This window comes from Bos mutus, chromosome 14, assembly GCF_027580195.1.
Source record: "Bos mutus isolate GX-2022 chromosome 14, NWIPB_WYAK_1.1, whole genome shotgun sequence".
Taxonomy (NCBI): Eukaryota; Metazoa; Chordata; class Mammalia; order Artiodactyla; family Bovidae; genus Bos; species Bos mutus.
In genome coordinates this window covers 48,487,727-48,510,237 of record NC_091630.1, presented here as the reverse complement: position 1 = coordinate 48,510,237, position 22,511 = coordinate 48,487,727, and the positions used below count along the sequence as shown (strand labels likewise).

Genomic DNA, 22,511 nt, shown 5'->3' with positions numbered 1-22,511 from the left:
ATAAAATCAATCAGAATCCTGCTACCCGGAGATGACAGCTCTAACACTGTGTCTATCCTTTCAGTATTTTTTTCAATGTCAATAACAATAATAAGAGGGGAAGAGAGGGTGAAAAATGGCTGAGATTTATTGGCTGCCACATATAGTACAGGCCATGTACACTGTACACACTAATAAAAGCTCCTGACATACATTAAAGAACTTATTTTTCACAAACAGCCCTATGAGAGGTACTAATATTATCCTTTTTGCAGATGGAGAAACTGAAGCCCAGAACATTTAAGAAAACTGCCCAAAGTAACACAGAGTTGGGCTCTGAACACAGGTAATCCAGCCTGACTTGGGATCTTAACCACCAGGTATACTGCCTCTTATAATCCCTAGTGGCTCAGACGATAAGGCGTCTGTCTGCAACGCAGGAGACCCGGTTCGATCCCTGGGTTGGGAAGATCCCCTGGAGAAGGAAATGGCAGCCCACTCCAGTATTCTTGCCTGGAAAATCCCATGGATCTCGGAGCCTGGTAGGCTACCGTCCGTGGGGTCGCAAAGAGTCAGACACGGCTGAGCGACTTCACTTTCACTTTCATACTGCCTCTTGTACCATGTGCTTATATAACACACATCAGTTTGAACACATAACCATAGAATATATGCTCATTCATTCATTCTTCAACCAAGGGTGTAAACTTTGCTATTCGGAGAAACAGCAGAATTCCTTAAGCAAACTCCATTAAGGGCAGAGGGGCTGCCAACTGGCATCTTCTCTAAAATAATTCTTTTCCGACAGCTAGTCCTCCTGTGGTCTCTTGAGATTTCCCCAGTTTACTGAATACCACAGTCAGGATAGGCACGTGATGTTGCTGTAACAAGCATCTCAAAACATCTTAGGGTTTATAACCACAAAGGTTTATTCCTTGCACCCAAGTCTTGATCCAAGGGTCATAGGAAGATCTGCTCCATGACATCTGACTCCAGAACCCAAGTTGATGCCACCAGAATGTTGCCACTTTGGTGACAAAGGAAAGAAAGCTTTGTGGGGTCTTGCTCAAGTGCTCTGGCCTAGAAGTAGCATCTGTCACTACACACAGCTTATTGGCCAGAACTTGTCACATAACCTCAATATACCACAACAGGATCAGGAAGTACGCTCTGCCCACCAGTCCAGAATGGGGATGGGTACCTCGGACTTCACATTACTGCATGAAATTCACATTCTGAGTTCTTGGAACCCTCAGGTTCAATCCACATTTTGACAAATACTCTATTGCTAATACCTCTTTAAAGCAAAAACTAAAATATTGATTGGATTATCAGTCTATAAAGGTGACTTTATTGCTAATACCTCTTTAAAGCAAAAACTAAAATATTGATTGGATTATCAGTCTATAAAGGTGACTGCACCAACTTGAATCAATAGTCTTTTTTTTAATATCTATTTTTATTTACTTGTTGGGCCGCATTGGGTCTTAGTTGTAGCATGTGGGATCTAATACCCAGACCAGGAATCGAACTCAGGCCCCTGCATTGGGATCACAGAGTCTTGGCCACTGAACCACTAAGGAAGTACCAATGGAGTCATTAAGGAATATTTGAGTTCATTTCACAGATGATGAAAATGAAGCCCAGAGAACACCAACCCAAAATAACCCCAGCTAGTAACAGACTGAAATCAGAGTTTTGTTTCGTTTTGTTTTTTATGATTCCCTCAATTAATTGCTCACAAAGCATGAAAGAAAAAGGTTAGGTTTTATCTGTTGGGAGAGTCACCACTTGTATTCAAACCCAATATGAATTTCATTAAAGTTAAAATCTATGTTAAAATATCTTTCAGGAAAGTACATTACCCTAGATCTTAGTCTTTTTATACACATTTCTTATTTTCCTTACCAACATTTTATGATGTAGAGTTGTACATTCTCTGACAGATTTTATTTTAGTTACTAATCTGGGAAGTGTACTCATTTGCAAGCAAAAAAGAATCTAAATGGTGGCATTTGATGAATATATGTACATGTGTCTCCCAATGTTGTTCTTTTGCTTTACTTAGCTGACACAAACTCAGTAGTCCAAAAAAAAAAAAAAAAAACCAATAGCCATTTCCCCAGAGTGACTCCAGGATCATTAGAAAGTAGACAGTGCAGCCTCCCTCATTTTAAAAAAGGAAATTAAGATCCAGAGTTAGGGCCATGTGCCCAGGACCCCCACTGATAATGTGTTAGAGCCAAGTCTTTTTTTTTTTTTTTTGCTGTGCTGAGTCTTCACTGCTGCCTGGGCTTTCTCTAGTTGCAGATCCCCGGCTCTAGAGAACAGGCTCAACAGTTGTGGCATACAGGCTTAGTTGCTCCAAGACATGCGGGATCTTTCCGAACCAGGGACCAAGGCCTTGTCTCCCGCACTGGAAGGCAGATTCTTCAACACTGAGCCACCAGGGAAGCCCAAGCCAAGTCTTAAAATCATGCTCCCACCTCCAAACTCAGTGTCCTTTCCAACACTCTATATTCCCCCAAGCTTCATTATTTTGGGCAAGTCCTTTCATTTCTCCGGTCCTTGGCTTCCTTAGCTGGAAAGTGAGGGCAAAAATCCATCACTAGATTAAATTTCCCAAATGGCTTACAAAGACCAGCCTAAGATTTTTTGGTCATCCAGGTGTGACAGAAACTAAATGTCTTAGTCCTCTCTTGAGAGATTCTAATGGAGATCGACAGGCAAAGGCTTAAGAAATTCTTCAATAAAGAAAAACATTTTAAAAACACCAATACAGTATACTAACGCATATATATAGAATTTATTTTTTTTTAAGTTATAAATTAGAGTGACAAAATTTATTAGGTATAACATTTTTTTAAAATATCTTAATTTTGGAAATTTATTAAAATACAGGCTAATACAAAAATCTCATCTTTTCACACATCAAATGATATTTGTGTGCTTTTGTTTATTTTTTAATTTATTTTTTAAAAATACAAATTTATTTATTTTAATTGGAGGTTAATTACTTTACAATAGAAAGATGGTAACGATAACCCTGTATGCAAGACAGCAAAAGAGACACAGATGTATAGAACAGTCTTTTGGACTCTGTGGGAGAGGGAGGGTGGGATGATTTGGGAGAATGGCATTGAAAGATGTATATTATCACATGTGAAACAAATCGCCAGTCCAGGTTCGATGCATGATACAGGGTACATGGGGCTGGTGCACTGGGATGACCCAGAGGGATGGGATGGGGAGGGAGGTGGGAGTGGGGTTCAGGATTGGGAACATGTGTACACCCATGGCGGATTCATGTCATGTATGTCAAAATCAATACAATATTGTAAAGTAATTAGCCTCCAATTAAAATAAATACATTTATATTTAAAGAAAAACATTTAATGGCCATGTTTCCTGAACTCACTTGATAGTAGGGAGGTTCGGGTGTGTGACTCTCCTCGGTGTCCGCTTCCCTCTCTGACCACTCTCCCTCCTCTTGCTCCCTTTCCTCCAGTCAGAGGAGACCCAAATGCCCCAACCCTTCCTGCCCCAGGCCTTCCGACCTGCCTACGAGGACTCATCTGCCCAGGGAGGGGCCCCGGCCACCAGGCTCCGGTAGAGCTCTGCTTGGTGGCCATCTTCTTCACAACCCTTATCGCTGCCTAGAGTTACAAGATGTACCGTCAGCCCCCTGCACTAGAACAGAGACTTCGGAAAGCAGGACTCTGTCTTGGGAAATCTCTAAAACCGCAGCACCTAAAACACTAAGAGGAGGAGGAATGCAGTGGATGTTTCTCGAATGGATAAACTAATGAATCAGTTAGCAAAGTACCCCAAAAGAATGCCATGTAGAATAAGAAAAATTATCACCAGACTGGAGGTCAGCAACACCCAGACACTTGATGGAAATTCTCAGGTCCCACCTTGGACCCACTGAGGCAGACCTACTGGGTGAACGGGGCTGGGTATGCGGTGGGGGGAGACCCCCAGGGTAAACAGCAATCTGGGTTGGAATAAGCCTTCCAGATGATGCTGGTACTCACTAAAGTTTGAGAATCACTAGTCTAGAATAGCTTTAAGTTAAATTCAACCTCTAGAATTCTTTTATTTGTGAGCAATTCTCTTATGGTACTTTGAGCATTATACAAAAGAATAAACTAATTTATCACATTTCCTGAGAGTCTTAGAATCATCATATATGAAAACTTACTGGCTTTTCCCTCCAATAGAAATAAAGCCCTAATTAACACACAATGTCCCACTGAGAATTAATCAGTTCAACAGCTATCCCAACACACTTGAGGGTCATTTTACCATCTGTTATAACAGAAAAGCCAGTTACTCTAGAACCACTAAAGCTCTTCCTAACAAAGGTTGAATTCTTCCTCCAAAATAAGAAATATTCACACATACACATCACACAATATATACATACATATGTTTGTATACAAGAGAACGACTTTCTCATTATTCCTTGATTAATTAATCCCTTGATTATATCCCAAATGACAATGCAGGAAACCAAGTTAATTGTAACACAAAAACACCCAGAGGATAATTTATATACTTTCAAATTCTGTCTTCACTTCTCATTAACTGAAAATGAACAGAGGGGCAATTTTTGATAAAAGTTTTACTAGATGATGCCAAATCAAGTAAGCATTATTAACTGGGAAAAGTCAAGGATATAAACATGTAGAAGTCACACAACGGCTTCTAAGCCTTCACAACCCAGCCCAAACATGCTGTCACACTCACCCAGGATGACGCTCGCTTCCTGCCAAAGTGATAGACTTGTAAGCTCCATGCCATGCTTTTTACACTTCTCTGTCTTCCCTGTTTCCTTCATACCCATCTCAGCCTTTTTGTCCAGCCCCACCCTGCCCCTCACTCAGGTGGACCTGATAGGTTCAGAATGAGGGGACAAAATAGATCATTAAATAGTTAATCCCACTAGGGGATTCTAAGTAGAAAAATATGGGAGACCCTTGTAACTTAAAGACTACTAAAGAAAGCGAGCTTGCTTAACCACTGAACCATGCAACAGAAGCATAAGATACGCCCCAAATGAAACAGTGGCAGCACGAGACCCACATCCTGCCCAGTGAGCTCAGTAAGTTAATGATTCCTAGGATACACTCTCTGCACATAAAAAAACAACCATCTGTGGACCTAGCTTGACCATCTAGGGACAAGAAAACTCCCCTGCCCAACCTGGAGGAGGAGCTGGTGATAAAAAAATCAAGTTTGCTCAAGAAAGACAAAGGAGTTCTTCTGCTCCTCCCCACTTTTCCTTCGATTATAAAACTGTAGCCCAGTAAGTTCTCAGGGCACGGCATTTCTCACCCGCCCACTTGTAAGTCTCACAAGCATCCTATTCTAATAAATCACTTCTTATCTACCACTTTGTTCTCTCTGAATTCTTCTCATGGGTGGTCCGACTCTTTGTGACCCTATGGACTGCAGCCTGCCAGGCTCCTCTCTCCATGGAATTTTCCAGGCAAGAATACTGGAGTGGGTTGCTATTTCCTACTACAGGGGATCTTCCTGACCCAGGGTTTGAACTCAAGTCTCTAGCATCCTCGTACATTAGCAGGCAGATTCTTTACCATTGCACCACCTGAGAAGCCCAAATTTAATGACAGCTCTCCAGTGAGACACAAAGGTATCTGAGGTCTTCAGAACTCCCCCTCCCTCCGAAATGACACCAATTGCTTTCAGACCCCTCATTTGCTTACCTTGTCTGAAAATCCAGGCCAGAAGTCTGCACCACACTCACTGGATGTGAGTGCTTCATCTTCTCTTATATATATATATATATATTTTTTTTTTTTTTTTTTTTTTTTTTAATTTGTTTGTGCTGGGTTTTCGTTGCTGGCACTTGAGATCTAATCCCCTGACCAGGAATCGAACCCAGGCCTCCTGCATTGGGACCGCAGAGTCTCAGCCACTGGACCACCAGGGAAGTTCCTCCTCTTTCAATTTCAATGAAAGAAGACTAGGACATACACATTTCTGCATTCTCCCTCACCCGATCTCCTGAACTGCCATCTTGAATCTCTGGCTTATCTCTTGGTTTCAGCAGTATCCAAAGCTCCAACTAAAAGACTGTCCTTACTGCTCTCACGGGGTTTCACCAGCCAGGTGAGCCCCACTGTTACCTCCTCACCTCCCTGTGGAGGAGAGAAGACAGGGAGAAATCTGAGGGAGTCGCCAGGAAGGACCCCTGAAACACAGGAACCTTGACTATAGGGAAGGTGGTGGTTATAAGATGGTGCCCTTCTTATAAAAGAGATCAGATACCCAGGGAGACCCTACCTCTGGCCTGGTGTATGTCAGGTTTTTGCTGTCCAAGACATTAGAATCCCCAACGGAGGATGGAGGATAAAACCATGTCTGAAAGCAAGACATTTTTGTTAGGATCTAAAATCTATGCTGGCAGGTACCTAGAGTAGTCAAATTCGTAGAGTCAGAAAGGACATTTGTAGATGCCAGGGGTGGGGGGCTGGGAGGAATGGGAAGGGGGAATGGGGAGTTAGCGTTTAATAGTGTTTGGACTTTCAGTTCAGGAAAGCAAAAAAGTCGGGAGATGGATGTGAGAGTTACACAACAATGCCACTGAACTGTATAGTCAAACAAGGTTAAAACAGTAAGCTTTACATTATATGACTTTTACTGCAATAAAAAAATTTTTTTTAATCAATCAGGTTTACAGCTTCTTCTATTTTGTAAGTTTATTCTCCTGTTGTTCTCAGGCTTTATGGAAGCCTTTTACAAGCTGCAACCTCTTTCAGGATGCCAAAACAAACAAACAAACAAACAAACAAAAAGGAGAGGTTTTTCTGTTCCACAGTTATTACCACATCAAACAGGAGACTACCCAGTGCACCCCTACAGCTCTGGATGCATAAACAAAAGTGACGAGTCCCCTACCATGCTCCCCGCTCCTGGGGGAAGATGAGCAGACATGTCAGAGTCCTACTGGTCAGTTATTCTCCCCACCTGAAGGTCCTCCTGCCAGAGAAACTTTCAAGTTGCTCAGTTCTCCATTAAAGGAGAAGAAGGACTTCCCTGGTGACTCAGAATGTAGAGAATCTGCCTGCAAAGCTTGAGACCTGGGTTGGGAAGATCCCCTGGAGGAGGGCATGGCAACCCACTCCAGTATTCTTGCCTGGGAAATCCCATGGACAGAGGAGCTTGCTGGGCCACAGTCCTAGGAGTCGCAAAGATCTAGACAAAAGGAAAAGATGAGTTCTTACAGTCACACAGGGCTTTACAACGATAAATCCACTCAGAGACCATGTGTTAACTCCTCCTCACCAAAAGACAACTGTCCTTCTTCAGGCTCAGCTGGTCCGCAGGGCAGCAATCACTGGGCACAAAAGGTAACTTGAGTTCACACTCCCAGGTGAGTAAGCATCACTACTCAGGACAAGCAATGTCCCAAAAGATTATTTGTCACTTGCCACATCCTTTTTGTGGTTCAGTCACTAAATTGTGTCCGACTCTTCACGACCTAATGGACTGGCCCGCCAGGCTCCTCTGTCCTCTTCACTAACTGCCAGAGTTTCCTCAGATTCAAGTCCAGTGAGTCAGTGATGCTTTCTAACCCTCTCACCCTCTGCCGCCCCCTTCTCCTCTTGCCTTTGATCTTCCCTCACACCCTATGAGCCCTAAATGACTGAACTGCAAGCAACCAATCTTTTTAAAAACACAGCTTGGAGCACAGGAAAATTTCTAACATAAACAAATTTTTGAAAAAGCCTATCACGGGTAAATCCCAGTGGCAACTCCTTGCTCTCAAATAAACTGCTACTGGCTTTCCTGAAAAACCCCAGGGGGATAGAAAAACAGAGCAAGCAGCTGCTTCCTTTTCCCCATGACTCAAACTGCATTTTGCTAGACCGCAGGAACCCAACATAAGAGCTGGTCACTCAATTGATTCTCCAAGCAAGAATACTGGAGTGGGTAGAAATTCTCTCCTCCAGGAGATCTTCCCAACCCAGAAATTGAACCTGCATCTTTTTTTTTTTTTTGGGTGCTCTACACGATCAGAGAAACTTCTCTAGTAATGAACTATAGAAATGATCCCTGAAAGTATAGTCTTTATGTCTCCTGCATTGGCAGGAAGGTTCTTTACCACTAGCACCACCCAGGAAGCAGATATGTGCATACACACACACACACACACACACACACACACACGCACGTTGTCTGTTGTTCAGTTGTTAAATCATGTCCAACTCTTTGCAACTCCATGGACTGCAGTATGCCAGGCTTCCCTGTCCTTTATTATATGTTATCTTAAATCTAGACAGAAGGGGAAAGTACAATAAATTTTGTTGGGAGGCAACCTCAACCATTACTTTCATGGAATTCCCAGTATGTTTCCCATAGGTATAAAGTTACAAAAAGCATTCAGAGTTCCATAACAACCCACAGCAATCTACTCAACATACTATATCCATTACACACCAGAATTCCAATACGTACAGAAACCCTCCCTCCTGCCTCCCCCACCCTACTTAAAGAGCATTCAGAGGTCCCCACCACCGCCATATAACACACGGGCTTGGAACCCGAGACCAGCTCCACCATGACGTCAGGGAGTTGCAGGGCCCAGTATCACACAAGTTTCAGAAACGTGAAGATTGAGGTAAGAAGCTACACATGGTGGACAAGAAGCAAAATACACGAAGACTAAGCCACAGTTTTTCCTTTGAAAGGTAACTGGTTCTGTCTAGAATGTCTCCAGATTAGCTTCCAACCCCGACACATCAGCAGGATCATCTGGGAAATCTGTTTAAAAAACAGATTCTAGGGCATCACCACGTGCCTGCATGCTAAGTTCTTTCAGTCGAGTCTGATTCTTTGTGACTCTATGGACCAAGGCCTGCCAGGCTCCTCTGTCCACAGGAGTTTTCAGGCAAGAATACTGGAGTGGGTTGCCATTTCCTTCTCCAGGAGAATCTTCCCGACCCAGGGATTGAACCTGCGTCTTTTACATCTCCTACATTGGCAGGCAGGTTCTTTATCACTAGCACCACCTGGGCATCATCACAGTTCTACTAAATTAGACCCTGACGGAATGCCCTGGTGGTCCAATGATTAGAACTCCACGCTTTCACTGCTGGGGCACAGGTTCAAGTCCTGCTTGGGGAATTAAGATACTGCAAGCCTCATGGAAAGGGAGGCCTGGCATGCTGCGATTCATGTGATCGCAGAGTCAGACACGACTGAGCGACTGAACTGAACTGAACTGAACTGAAACCTCATAGTGCAGCCACACACACATACAAAAAAAATAAGACTCTGAGAGATGGGTCCAGGAATCTGTGTTTTTAAGGCTACTTCTCCAGTAATAATGATGTTCAGCCATATTTAAGAATCCTATTCTGGGGTTTTGCTATTAGACAGATAGACTGATGATACATTTTATATGTCACAGTTTTCCAATATCCTTTAAGCCTTAGTTTCCTCTTATGGATTTTGATTTCTATTTAAGTACCTCCTAGGCAAATGCAATGCTCTGTGGTTTCCTCTATTTATAGCACTTGCCATGATTTTTAATTATCAGCTACTTGTTTATTATTTGTCTTCTCCACTAGACTAAGCCCCATGAAAGCAGCTCTGTTCCATCATTTAACACAAAGTATGTTATAATAAACTTTGCTGAATGAGACACTGTATTCACTTGTTTTATTTCATCTTACTGCTAATGAATGATGGAGTAGAATTATATCTTTGTAAGTCTTCCTTCACTGTTGATGGGAATGTAAATTGGTGCAGCCACTATGGAGTACGGAGTTTCCTTAAAAAACTGAAAATAGAATTACCTTAATCCCACTTCTGGGCATATATCCAGAAAAGATGAAAACTCTTAAGTGGAAAACATACATGCATTTCACTGCTTACAGCAGCACTAGTTGTAATAGCCAAGACATGGAAGCAACCTAAATGTCACCAATAGATGAATGGATGAAGAAGATGTGATATATAATGGAATATTATTCAGTCATAAAAAGAATGAAATAATCCCATTTGCAGCATCATGGATGGACCTAGAGATGATCATACTAAGTGAACTAAGAGAAAGATAAACATCATAACAATTATATGTGGAATCTTAAAAAAAAAATTATACAAATGAACTTACAAAACAGAAATAGACTCACAGACATAGAAAACAAACTTATGGTTACCAAAGGGGAAAGGGAAGGCAAGGATAAATGTGGAGTTTGGGATTAATAGATACACAGTACTATATATAAAATAGATAAACAAAAAGGACCTACTGTATAGCACAGGGAACTATATTCAGTGTTTTGTAATAATCTTATGATGGAAAAGAATCTGAAAAAATATATATCTTTGCTGACAGTTAAAACACTGTAAATCAACTATATTTCAATTTAAAAAAAAAAAAAGGAATTATCTCTAGATCCTTTGAGAATTATCACTTTCTTATTCCCAAGTTAAAGAGATGGACCAGAGCAGCTGAGTGGGCCAAGATGACTTGGTGGTTAAGCAGCAAGACCACATCTCACACAACAACTCAGGTTCCACTTGTACTCCTTTTCCACTCTCCCATGCCACCTCCCTTCTGCGAATATCACAGCTGGATTTCAAATTATTAATATCAAACTTGCTGAAGAAAAAGCCCCTGGGTCTCAAAGTCTCAAAGTTTCTTTGCATGACAGGCAGTTATGCAACTCAGAAGCATAGGTGTGTATGCGTGTCTGCTTAGTCATGTCCAACTCTTTGCAACCCATGGACAGAGGAGCCTGGTGGGCTACAGACCATGGAATTTTCCAAGCAAGACTAGAGTGGGTTGCCATTTCCTACTTCAGAGGATCTTCCCGACCCAGGGATCAAACCCCCGTCTCTTGCATCTCCTGAGTTTGGCAGGCAGATTCTTTACCATTAGCACATATGTCACTGGAAATTTATAAAGCAATCTTGAACTCAGTCAATTCACTTAACAGAGAAACAATGATGCAGAGTGGGAGAATGAAAGTTCATTGGAAAACTGTGGCATGATAAATTCTAGCTCTAGTTACAAAAAAAAAATGTTATAAGAGAAAGATTATCTAGCTACAATGAAAAAAACCTCACAGAACATAGTAAAAGAATCCTTTGCTGGAAAGAAAGAAAAACACTTAATGGAAACTTGAATTTGGAAGGGAGGTTAATGAATAAAATATCATGAGTTTATTCTTGATTTACCCTATAAATAGGATATAAATTTATATATCCTATAAATAGGATATAATTTATCCTATAAATTATAAATAATTTATAGGAAGCCAAAAAGAGTATCTGTTAATAGGAAGAAGAAATTCTGGAAATTAAATGGGTAAGGATACAACAGTAATGTTGAAATGACTAAACTGGTCATTTAAAATCTGATTTGAACAATAATGAAGCTTCCCTGATAGCTCAGTTGGTATAGAATCCGCCTGCAATGCAGGAGACCCCAGTTCGATTCCTGGGTTGGGAAGATCCGCTGGAGAAGGGATAGGCTACCAACTCCAGTATTCTTGGGCTTCCCTTGTGGCTTAGCTGGAAAAGAATCTGCCTGCAATGAGGGGGACCTGGGTTCGATTTCTGGGTTGGGAAGATCCCCTGGAGAAGGGAAAGGCTACCCACATCAGTATTCTGGCCTGGAGAATTCCACGGACTGTACAGTCCATGGGGTCACAAAGAGTCAAACACGATTGAGAAACTTTCACTTTCACTTTGAACAATAATGAAATCAGAAACTCGCCCATTTGAGAGTAGTAATACTGTTAACACAGATTTTGACATATTTGTCCTATACCTGGAGAAATGACATATCATCACAACAGCAGATTTAGATTGTATGAAGTCATAGAGAAGTCAGTTACTAAGCCTATTAACATATTGGCAATTTTTTTTGAAGAAACCAGTGAAAACTTTCTAATTATACTCACACAAAGCATTTCAGCAAATATCTCTAATAAAAGAATATAAGAGAAATAAAATCATAACAAATAAGATAATAAAACTAGCAATAAACTATCTGTCCCTTTTAGAAAAAAAAATGGAATTTTATTGAGTAACTAATTATGGCTCAGCTGTTAAAGAATTGGCCCGAAATGAGGCAGTCCTGGGTTCAATCCCTGGGTTGGGAAGATCCCCTAGAGAGGGGACCGGCTACCCACTTCAGTGTTCTGGCCTGGAGAATCCCTGGACTATATAGCCCATGGGGTCGCAAAGAATCGGACATGACTGAGCAACTTTCACTTAGCACTTTAAGTAAGTACAATAGGGCTTCCCCGATGACTCAGTGGCAAAAGACTGCCTGCAATGCTGGAAATGCAGAAGGCGCAAGTTTTATCCCTGGGTCAAGAAGATCTCCTGGAGGAGGAAATTGCCACCCACTCCAGTATTCTTGCCTGAAAAATCCCACGGACAGAGAAGCCTGGCAAGCTACAGTCCACAGGGTTGCAGAGTCGGACACAACAGAGCGCACACACACACACACAAGGAAATATAATAACCTTAGTATGCATTTGACTGTAGGCATTCTCACATCTTCTCTGAAACATTAATTCAGATTGACTAGCATTAGAGCCATCAAAAGACTTTAAATCAGTAGGAGTAAATTAAAGCAAAGGGTAATAAGCAACCAATGAAGTTTCATTTTCACTCAATGTTTTAAGAGTTATGGAAGGTCCCAGTGGAAACCCACAGACTTGGGAGTAGTTTGAACTGTGACTAATCAAAGGATTCAGTTCAGTTTAGTCGCTGAGTCATGTCCGACTCCTTGCAACCCTATAAACTTCAGCATGCCAGGCTTCCCTGTCCATCACCAACTCCCGAAGCTTGCTCAAACCCATGTCCATCGAGTCGGTGATGCCATCCAACCATCTCATCCTCTGTTGTCCCCTTCTCCTCCCACCTTCAATCTTTCCCAGCATCAGGGTCTTTTCCAGTGAGTCAGTTCTTCGCATCAGGTGGCCAAAGTATTGGAGTTTCAGCTTCAGCATGAGACTTTCCAATGAATATTCGGGACTGATTTCCTTTAGGATGGACTGGTTGGATCTCCTTGCAGTCCAAGGGACTCTCAAGAGTCCCCTCCAACACCACAGTTCAAAAGCATCAATTCTTCAGCACTCAGCTTTCTTTATAGTCCAACTCTCACATCCATACATGACTACTGGAAAAACCATAGCTTTGACTAGACAAACCTTTGTTGGCAAAGTAATGTCTCTGCTTTTTAGTATGCTATCTAGGTTGGTCATAGCTTTTTTTCCAAAGACCAAAGGATGAAGAGTCCTCAAATTAAGATCACAGATGATGCCAAATGAAAAAGGAAAAGAAGACTCAAACAGAACCATTCATTGGCCAGATTCTGTAATCAGTGATACATAAACATCTACAATTAGAATACACATCTGTATGAGAGATTTTAACAGATGGACATGCTTCTAAAAGCTACATAGCTAAAGGAATTCATAAGAAAACAAAAACAAAAAAATTTATAATGAAGAAATAAACCTCACATGAAAAAAGTAGGTATCCTATGTTTTTATTTTTGCACATCAGTTTTTTTTAAAGCAAGACCAATCTACGGGTTCAAAAATGAGCCAATATAATCTGAAATGAACTCATTAAAGAAAACATAATAATTAACATGTACTTTTTTAGTCTAATAACTTGGAGTAAAAAGAATAACACTTTATTGTATCTTTTAAGTATAAGAAAAGATTTCAAGACCAGGAAAAGAAATGCTTTTTTTAATCTAAATCCAACTGCCAGTGAGATGTGTGGATTTGGTATATAAATTGAAACAAAAGATAAGCATCTATCAGAATATCAACTGAGTATGCCAAAAGAAAATTTGAAAAGACCTAGAATCATTTGAGTTACTTAAAACCACCTTGGTCAGAGCATTTAAACATCCTGCCTTCCCAAGGCTCCTCACAAGATGATTATAATTACCATATCATTATTATGCCAAGTTAATTATAAATTTTTATTATACTTTTTCTAGGTCCTGAGATACAGCTACTGACATGAGACAGTTTTGTGGGGTTTTTTTCTTGGGGGGAATGGCAGTGTGGTTCAGGGACAATGGGTTTTCTGTTTTGTTTTCCTGTTTGTTGTCTGCAATGGGGATGGGCGAGCACTTCTCTTATTCCTTGCCTCCTGGAGATCAACAAGTAACCTCATTTGCAACTTGACAGGACAAGGTGCGAACAGTCCATTATGGAACAGGGCAATGGTATCTGACTCACCTCTAACTTATACTCACAAGCCTCGTTACCATTACCTCATTACCATGACTTCCCTGGTGGCTCAGTGGTGGAAGAGTCTTCCTGCCAATGCAGGAGGTAAGGGGTTCGGTCCCTGATCCGGGAAGATTCCACATGCCTTGGAGCAACGTAGCCCCTGCACCACAACTACTGAGCCTGCGCGCCCGAGAGCCCGTGATCTGCAAGAAGAGAAGTCACTGCAAGAAGTCCGCACACCGCAACTAGAGAGCAGCTCCCGCTCACCACAACTAGAGAAAGCCTGAGCAGCAACAAAGACCCAAAACAAATACATAAAAATAAAAAGCTGTGTGCCTTTAAATGAATTTAAAGAAACATTGGCCTATGCCTACCCACTGAGTTCACCAGCTTGCAGACACGAGATAACCCTCCCTGCAAGTTATAGTCGTGTACAGCAGAGCATGTGTCTGTGGCTTAAGTGTAGAATTCCACCAGGATAAGGGAGTCCAGTGCCCCAGGCCCCAGGGGAGGTTTGGAGAGCTTGAGTAGACACTCTGTACACAGTGGAACAGGCCAAACTGCAGGAAGGAGCCAAGAGAGTCAAAGCTCAGCATCCTTTTAAGTCAGAATGGAGATCCAAGGAAATGGTCCACTGAAATCCAGAGACCCAGGAGATTGAAAAAAACAAGGTGCCAAGCAACGAGCATAGATGGGAGGCACTGGTTGAGAATTCAGGCTAAGAAGTGGAGCCTGCAGAATTTTCTGAGATACTTGCCAGGTGTTATTGCAGCCAAAAGCGTTAAAAGTGGATAGAGAAGGAGCTGGTGCCAGTTCTTCAAGTCAGTCAGAAGAAACCCACACAATAATACTGATAACTCGACCACAATGAATAGAGTCACAGAGTTCACCAATACGAATCCAAACTTTACTTCGAACATCACCCCTTTTCAACTTTTTAGGCAAGATCTTTTGGAAGTGTAATTAAATATAGAAGAAATCAATTCATTTGGCCTCTGCTTCCTTTCTTTGTCTAAGCCAACTCTGAATGTGGGGCCACAGGCAATAAACCTTACTACAGAGAGAGAGAGAAGAAACAAGAGGCTTGGATAATAATCTGTATAATATCATTCAACCATGAAAAATCGCAGGATTAGAAGAAACACAAACATTCTGACTCTAGTAATATCAAGGGACAGTCCTATTTCTGGGAGATGGTATAAAGCAATGGCTTATGTTTTTTTTCCTACGCTCTCAGCTCCAATACACACATACACACACACACACACTCACTCATGTGATCACAGGTCATGCTCTATGAGAGGAGGAGAACAAGCAGGCCCATTTCTGTATTTCCCCGGCATTAGCTCTCCGCATCTTTTTAAATCGGGCTGCTCCAGGTCGTAGATGCACCTCATGGCATCTTTTAGATGTGGCTTGCAGGACCTTCTTCACCGTGGCATGTAAGATCTAGCTCCCCGACCAGGGACTGAACCCAGGCGCCCTGCTTTGGGACCTTGAAGTCTAACCCACTGGACCACCAGGGAAGTCCCTCTCTGTATTTTTATATAATCTATTCCACCTTCGAGTCTAGAATAAACCACGTGAGCCAAGACATGAGGAAGTGGACTGACTACCCGGGAGAGTCATAGGCCCACTCCAGGAACCACATAAGACTCAGTAGTCACCAGAACTTGCCAGTTGGAGACCTGATCAGAGATTCTTAAGTCTAGAATAGGACAGAAAAAGCACAAAGACAGCCCAAGAGCATACTTGCTTCAGGCTACCTTCCTGCGCTCCTTAGCAATTAAACTTGATTATAGCCGACAGCTCCCATTACAATTATCTGAAGCCGATAGCAAGAGCCTCCTGTCAGGAAGCTATTAATAACCCGAAAGCCTTGTCTTCTTTCTCCCTGTAGTCACTCTTTACTTTCTGGGGGAGATTACAGACCCTGCAGATCCAACGAAGCACAGAGTCCGGGCATGCCTATGGAGAGTTGGGACAGAGGGTGGGTGACTCCAGGAGAGGTGCTGCCCAGACAAGAAACCCTGATATAAAGGAACCATGTATGTGCCTCTGCCCACCCACTCAGGGCCAGCCTAACACATGCTGACCCAAGCAGGGGCAGTCAGTTCAGCAACCTGTCCAGAATAACCCCAAGGATGCTGTGCCCTGCCAGCCACAACGAAAGCTCACACCACTCTCTTCCCAAGCAGAATTAATTTTATTTTTAATAATGACAGCCCACTTTGAGTGTTTAACTGCATGCCAGGCCAGGTCCTGTTTTAAGTGCGTCACACATTAACTCACAAAAGAGGTGTTAGTCAGTCAGTCATGTCCTACTGTTTGTGATCTCATGGACTGTAGCCCACCAGGCTCTTTGGCTCCTCTGTCCGTGGAATTCTCCAGGCAAGAATACTGGAGTGGATAGCCATTCCCCTCTCCAGGGGATCTTCCTGACCCAGGGATCAAACCCAAATCTGCATTACAGGCAGATTGTTTACCGTCTAAACCACCAGTAGCTCACAATGATCCAAGTGTTAACAGAGGTTGGGATTAAAGAGAGAGAGGCCACAGATCCTGCACCAGGCTATACCCCTGGCCCTGGCAGAGGTCCAAGCAGCCTGGCTCCAATAGCCACACTTTTAAGTATAAGATTCAACTGCCTCAAATACGCTTAAGTTCAGGATCTACACCACAGAGGTCCAGAAGAAATCAGAAAGCATAGTCCAGGAAGACCCTTCAAGACACTGTAATTCAATTGCATCAATTTACAAATTCGAAAATGGAAACCCTGAAATGTCAATAGAGTTACTGGAGGTAACACAGCTCACAGATCATTTTAAATTGTTCAGAATAGATGGTGTTAAATAGACAAACTATACTGCAAATTCCTTGGGGACCAGGAGTCACTTTTTAGGGTTAGTTTTTAGAAGTACAGTATACAGTATATAGTGACTCTCCTCTCCCACTGCTCCAATCCCCAATTAAGCCTTTTAAAAAAAATCATCATAGATTAAATCAGAAGTCTTCTGGTGTGGTCAAACTGGGTTATTTTACTAAGGTCCTGAAAGGTTTGTAACGTGATCAGTTATGTCTGTAATAACAGATGAGTTTGTGTCAAATTACAAATTGATCCCTATATGTGGTTTATCATTTCTCCAAGACTGGATGACCTGGAAGGTTTAAGTCCTAAATTAGCCATGCATGCAAAGTGGAAGGATACTTCATCAGATCAGATCAGATCAGATCAGTCCGCTCAGTCGTGTCCGACTCTTTGCGACCCCATTAATCACAGCACGCCAGGCCTCCCTGTCCATCACCAACTCCTGGAGTTCACTCAGACTCACGTCCATCGAGTCAGTGATGCCATCCAGCCATCTCATCCTCTGTCATCCCCTTCTCCTCCTGCCCCCAATCCCTCCCAGCATCAGAGTCTTTTCCAATGAGTCAACTCTTCGCATGAGGTGGCCAAAGTACTGGAGTTTCAGCGTTAGCATCATTCCTTCCAATGAAATCCCAGGGTTGATCTCCTTCAGAATGGACTGGTTGGATCTCCCTGCAGTCCAAGGGGCTCTCAAGAGTCTTCTCCAACACCACAGTTCAAAAGCATCAATTCTTCCACGCTCAGCCTTCTTCACACTCCAACTCTCACATCCATACATGACCACAGGAAAAACCATGGCCTTGACTAGATGGACCTTTGTTGGCAAAGTAATGTCTCTGCTTTTGAATATGCTATCTAGGTTAGTCATAACTTTCCTTCCAAGGAGTAAGCGTCTTTTAACTTCACAGCTGCAGTCACCATCTGTAGTGATTTTGGAGCCCAGAAAAATAAAGTCTGACACTGTTTCCACTGTTTCCCCATCTATTTCCCATGAAGTGGTGGGACCGGATGCCATGATCTTCATTTTCTGAATGTTGAGCTTTAAGCCAACTTTTTCACTCTCTTCTTTCACTTTCATCAAGAGGCTTTTTAGTTCCTCTTCACTTTCTGCCATAAGGGTGGTGTCATCTGCATATCTGAGGTTATTGATATTTCTCCCAGCAATCTTGATTCCAGCTTGTGTTTCTTCCAGTCCAGCGTTTCTCATGATGTACTCTGCATAGAAGTTAAATAAACAGGGTGACAATATACAGCCTTGATGAACTCCTTTTCCTATTTGGAACCAGTCAGCTGTTCCATGTCCATTTCTAACTGTTGCTTCCTGACCTGCATACAAATTTCTCAAGAGGCAGATCAGGTGTTCTGGTATTCCCATCTCTTTCAGAATTTTCCACAGTTTATTGTGATCCACACAGTCAAAGGCTTTGGCATAGTCAATAAAGCAGAAATAGATGTTTTTCTGGAACTCTCTTGCTTTTTCCATGATCCAGAGGATGTTGGCAATTATACAGGTGAATAAATTAAGCATCCAGTGAAAACCCATGTGAGGCCCTGGATTCTCCAGGCCTTTCCCTGACAGCAGTGGCTCTAGAACAGGAAAGAAAGAATGTATAAAGAAGAACATTGCACACCCAAAAAACTAAATCCAGCAACTATAAGATAATCACCCATCTTTCTTCTGTCCTTGCATTTAGCCACCACTGTTTCCCAACAACCCTAATGAAAGAAATGAAAACTAACTTCTTTTGTGAGTTTCACAAGAATGAAAGAACCAGAGACATCTTCAGGTCTGTTCAGTTCAGTCGCTCACTCGTGGTCTGACTCTGCGACCCCATGGACTGCAGCATACCAGGCTTCTCTGTCTATCACCAACTCTCGGAGCTTGCTCAAACTCATGTCCATCGAGCTGGTGATGCCATCCAACCATCTCATCTTCTGTCATCCCCTTCTCCTGCTTTCAATCTTTCCCAGCATCAGAGTCTTTTCCAGGGAAGTCAGTTCTTCACATCAGGTGGCCAAAGTATTGGAGTTTCAGCTTCAGCATCAGTCTTTCCAATGAATATTCAGGACTGATTTCCTATAGGATGGACTGCGTGGATCTCCTTGCAGTCCAAGGGATGCTCAAAAGTCTTCTCCAACACCGCATCGATTCTTCCACGCTCAGCTTTCTTTTATAGTCCAACTCTCACATCCATACATGACTACTGGAAAAACCAGAGCTTTGACTAGATGGACTTTTGTTGGCAGTCACATCTCTGCTTTTTAATATGCTGTCTAGGTTGGTCATAGCTTTTCTTCCAAGGAGCAAGCGACATCTTGCTGCTGCTGCTGCTGCTAAGTCCGACTCTGTGCTACCCCATAGACGGCAGCCCAACAGGCTCCCCCGTCCCTGGGATTCCTGGAGTGGGTTGCCATTTCCTTCTCCAATGCTTGAAAGTGAACAGTGAAAGTGAAGTCGCTCAGTCGTGTCTGACTCCCAGCGACCCCATGGACTGCAGCCCACCAGGCTCCTCCATCCATGGAATTTTCCAGGCAAGAGTACTGGAGTGGGGTGCCACTGCCTTCTCCAAAAGAGACATCTTAAAGACCAGCAAATCCAAATTTCAGAATCATTATCCCAATATATACTTTTTAAGCAAGTCTTTTCTTACAGGAAACTTTTCAGATTTATCTCATGAAGTATTTTGCATCTTGCTAAAAGCTGTTGTGGCCCTCCACCTAAAGGAAAGCCATTAAAATACAGTTCAAATTAGGAAAGTTTCCCCTTCCAGTTGCAATTAAACAGCAGGGACATAAGCACATTTCTAGACAAAATAACAGCAAATCTTTTGCCTAGTAATTCAAAGACACTTTGCAAACTACGATTATCAGTCCCTCTTTATACACTGATCAGAGGCTGATTTACAGCCAGAATGCTAGGTCTAGAATTCACTTCACAGACCTGTTCACTTAAATTTCTCCCCTCTCCTCACTAAAAAAAATCTTTTTTATTCAAGTATGGTTGATTGACAATGTTGTACCAATCTCTGTTATATAGCAAAGTGGCTCAGTTATATAGCAAAGTGGCTCAGTTATATAGCAAAGTGGCTCAGTTATATACATATATACATTCTTTTTTTAAAAAGCATCTTAAAACTTCTATGTCCTTCATAAGAACTCAAGGCCAAAAAGATCAGGAAAACACCTAACAAGACCAAAACCTATTATTAATTATTATTATTATTATTATTAAAGTATTATAGCTAAGAAGTCTCACAAGTTCACATGCTAGAAAATCAGGAACAACACAAGTCCATTTCAGACACTTGCAAATTATGTAATTTCATCCTGCTGAAAATATTAATTACATGAATATGGTCTTTACTTTTAAGCAAGAGTAGCCTGCACCTGCCTTCTTCCCAGGGTATATTAGGTAACAGGGATTAGCATCTTTCCGGGGTGACAGTTTCACAAGGCATCATAACCTCCAGGAGAGGAAGAAGAGTCTGAATACCATCAGGTAATACACAGCTGCCTGGAAAAGGAGCAAAAGGAATGTGGGACTCCCTGTGGACAGCTGTCACATGGCCACATCACTCAAGTCACCAGGGTGTAGAGGAAGTGCCCAAGAGACTCACTTCCGATGGCTCAAGAAAAACAGAACAGGCAATAACTCCTCTCCAGTACTAAGTCCCAAGTTCCAGAACTAGATCATATTAAGGGGAGGGGGAAACGGGAGGGAGGCCCAACAGGGAAGGGATATATGTATATATGTATAATTATGATTGATTCGAACTGTTGTACAGCAGAAATCAACACAAAATTGTAAAGCATTTTCCACCAATTAAAAAATAAATAAAATTGTTGAAAAAATATAATATGAAACCAGGCTGAATGAAGCACAGAACAAAAAAACTGAAGAGGCAACAGGAATCTAAGAAGCCACTAATCTTGCCTCCTCATCTCCTTTATACATAATAAAATTAAGAAACTAAGCCAAAGTTACATCATAGACTTATAAACGTTTTCCTCCCCTCCCTTCTCCCTAATGTCAATATTTAGAGCTCAGGCTTTGAACACTGACCCTGAGTGCTGGTTTTGCCACTTTTCTTTAAGCACATTGTTACTTTTTTATTTTTAATTGAAGGATAACTGCTTTACAATGTTGTGTTGGTTTCTGCCATGCAACAATGTGAGTCAGCCATAAGTATACATATGTCCCCTCCCTCTTGAATCTCTCCCCCCAACACTCCACCCCATCCCACCCCTCTAGGTTGTCACAGAGCACTACTGGGTTGAGCTCCCTGTGTTCCATAACTTCTCACTAGCTATCTATTTACATATGGTAATGTATATGTTTCGAAGCTAGTCTCTCAATTTGTTCCATTCCCTCCTTCTCCCGCTGTGTCCACAAGTCTATGTTTTATGACTGTGTCTGTATTCCTGCCCTGCAAATAGGTTCATCAGTATGATTTTTCTAGATTCCATATATATGGATTAATACATAATATTTGCTTTTCTCTTTCTGACTTACTTCATTCTGTATAACAGACTCTAAGTTTCATCCACTTTACTAGAACTGACTCAAATTCATTTCTTTGTACAGAACTGAAAAAACAAATAAATAAATAAATTTTCTAATAGTAAAAAAAAAAACTATAATGCTATAATGTGATAACATTAAAAATTCATTTGATGGCTCCTTGTAAAGGAACCTTATCTAAAACCAACAATTTCAATTCTAAGTATTTATCCTCAGGAAAACTTAAATAACTGCAAACAATAAAATAATTTTTTAAAAAGAAAAACATTCATTTCTTTTTATGGCTGAGTAATACTCCATTGTATATATGTACCAAAACTTCTTTATCCATTCATCTGTTGGTGGACATCTAGGTTGCTTCCATGTCCTAGCTATTGTAAATAGAGCTGCAATGAACACCGGGATACCTGGGTCTTTTTGGATTATGGTTTTCTCAGGGTGAGCACACTATTTAACTTTGATTTTCTCATCTACAAAATGTGAAAAATAAAAGTAGCTGCTTCAACCAGGAAGCCAAGACTACACAATGGGAAAGGCTAGCCTCCTCAGGAAATGGCAACCCACTCCAGTACTCTTGCCTGGAAAATCCCATGGACAGAGGAGCCTGGTAGGCTGCAGTCCATGGGGTCGCTAAGAGTCGGACACAATTGAGCGACTTCACTTTCACTTTTCACTTTCATGCATTGGAGAAGGAAATGGCAACCCACTCCAGTGTTCTTGCCTGGAGAATCCCAGGGACAGAGGAGCCTGGTGGGCTGCCGTCTATGTGGTCGCACGGAGTTGGACACGACTGCAGCGACTTAGCAGCAGCAGCAGCAGCCTCCTCAGTAAGTGATTTTGGAAACTGGATATCCACATGTAGAAGAGTGAAGGTGAACTCTTACCTTAC

The 22,511-nt window shown here is 41.9% G+C and overlaps 1 protein-coding gene and 1 pseudogene across 2 annotated transcripts in view; both read right to left on the bottom strand.

Moving 5' to 3' along the window:
* The window catches only part of SLCO5A1 (solute carrier organic anion transporter family member 5A1), a 150,300-nt gene that overhangs the window by 107,681 nt on the left and 20,108 nt on the right, over positions 1 to 22,511 (bottom strand). The window lies entirely within an intron of this gene.
* LOC138990813 (small nucleolar RNA U3) lies at positions 7,993 to 8,080 on the bottom strand (annotated as a pseudogene).